The sequence below is a fragment of the Elephantulus edwardii genome, unplaced genomic scaffold (genome assembly GCF_000299155.1).
Source record: "Elephantulus edwardii isolate Elephantulus edwardi_28Jun2011 unplaced genomic scaffold, EleEdw1.0 scaffold00038, whole genome shotgun sequence".
Taxonomy (NCBI): domain Eukaryota; kingdom Metazoa; phylum Chordata; class Mammalia; order Macroscelidea; family Macroscelididae; genus Elephantulus; species Elephantulus edwardii.
In genome coordinates this window covers 1,033,036-1,035,095 of record NW_006399788.1, presented here as the reverse complement: position 1 = coordinate 1,035,095, position 2,060 = coordinate 1,033,036, and positions in this window count along the sequence as shown.

Sequence of the window (2,060 nt, the reverse complement as noted above, 5' to 3'; positions counted from 1 at the left end):
ACTTTACACATGTAAGGAACGTGGGAAGTGCTTTACTTAGCTTGCTAACCTAATCACACACAAGAACTCACACTGGGAGAGAGACCTTATGAATGCAAGGAATGTGTGAAAACGTTTCCACACAGTTGTTACTTCACTGCACAAAGAAGAATTCACACAGAAGAGGGACCTTAAGAATGTGATGGATGTGGGGGAAACCTTTCCTCAGGCAGGTACCCTCGTTAGACAGAGAAGAATTCACAAAGGAGAGAAACCTTGCCCCTAGTAGACACCCTCTGATGATAAAGTTCATAGAGAAGAGCCGTGTTTGGAATGGGAAGAATGTGGACAAGTGTTTGGATGGTCCAGTGCCCTCAGCACACATGGAAGAATTCACATAGGACAGGAACCTTTAAGAAACTAAGTACATGTGAAAAAATTCACACATGACACAGACCTTGTTCATGGAAGGAATGTGGGGAAAGTTCTTTAAGTTCCTCAGCCCTCACCTTACATAGGAACTCAGCCTACAGACAGATGAAGCAATGTGGGTGTCTGCTCAGTCACTACGCAGCTTTAAACTTCACACAAGCGATGACATCCAAGTAAAAAATGTGGGGAAACATTCAGGATTTCCTCCTCATTTGTCATAGGAAAGCTCCCAGTCCAAAGGTCAGAAAGATGGGTAATTAGACAGATAGGTAGATAATCTCTGAAGTTATCAAATGTTTCTTCAAGCTACACCTATTTCAGGCCTTTTGAAAAAGAGTTGCATTGTAAATGTGCCATTTAACAATCAGTATTTATTGATTTCTTGTTTCCATGTTAAAATGTCTGTCCTACAAGGGTTTTGGATCTTATTAATTAATAAAACTTTGAAGATGTGGAAAAAAAAAAAGATGTTTAAACAATGGAGGAAGATCTTACAAGAATGACATCCTCTGGTCACTAAGAAAAGTGTAACAAGCATTGTCCTTTCGCACGTAACTCACCGCAATGTGGATTCTGGCGCTGTGGCAAGTTGTGCTGGCCCACGAAGTCTGACCAAGGACTAGAAACCATGATGCTGCTTTACCATGCTACCTAATTGCCAATGTACAATTCTCTCACAGATATCCCTCATCATCGGGACATTTGAAATAAATTTGCCACCAATAACCACATCTCTGTTTTTCTACTCATCTAAGAAGGACAATGACCGAGGAGGATAGAAGGAGAATTGATGCCTTTGAGCTGTGGTGCTGGAGAAGAATATTGAGAATAACATGGACTGCTAAGAAAACAAACAGATTCATCCTGGAAAGAGTTAAACTGGGTGGCTCCTTGGAGGCAAGGATTCTGAGGCTCCATCTAACATACTTTGGACATGTTGTGAGGAGAGATCGGTCCTTGGAGAAGGACATCATGCTTGGGAGGGTGGAGGGACAGCTCAGGAGGGGAAGGCCCTCTATGAGGTGGATTGACTCAGTGACTGGGATAATCAGGATGTGAGTGTCAGAGACAGTGCAATTGGCACAGGACAGAGCAGAGTTTAGGGCTGTTGTACATAGGGTCGCTATGAGTCACAGGCGACTCGACGGCATATAACAACAACAACAAGAAAGACTAGAATATTCTGCCATGAATCTCTAGTCTTGGCTAGAAATACTTAATAATCTTGTTTTACCACATAGTTTTCACTCAATAAAGACATCAGAGGCTTTGTGCTGTGGCTCCCTATCTCAAGAAGAAAATCCTACTAAAAATTCTTATTGCAATATTAAATCTAATTGCAAAATTTTATTGCAATTTTAAACACAACTCACCTTTCTTACTACACACTGAACAAATTAAAGACAAGTAGTTCATGTCCTTTCATTGTTATTGTTATGTGCCATTAAGTAACCTGCAACTCATAACGACCCTGCGTACAACAGCTCTGAAGCTTACTCTGTCCTGAGCCCGTCTCACTGACACCAACACACCTATCCCCATTTCCCTGGTTACTGTATCAATCCATCTCATCTGGAGTCTTCCTTTCCTGCACTATCCATCCACCCTTCCAAGTACAATGTCTTTCTCCAAGGATCTGTCCATGCTGA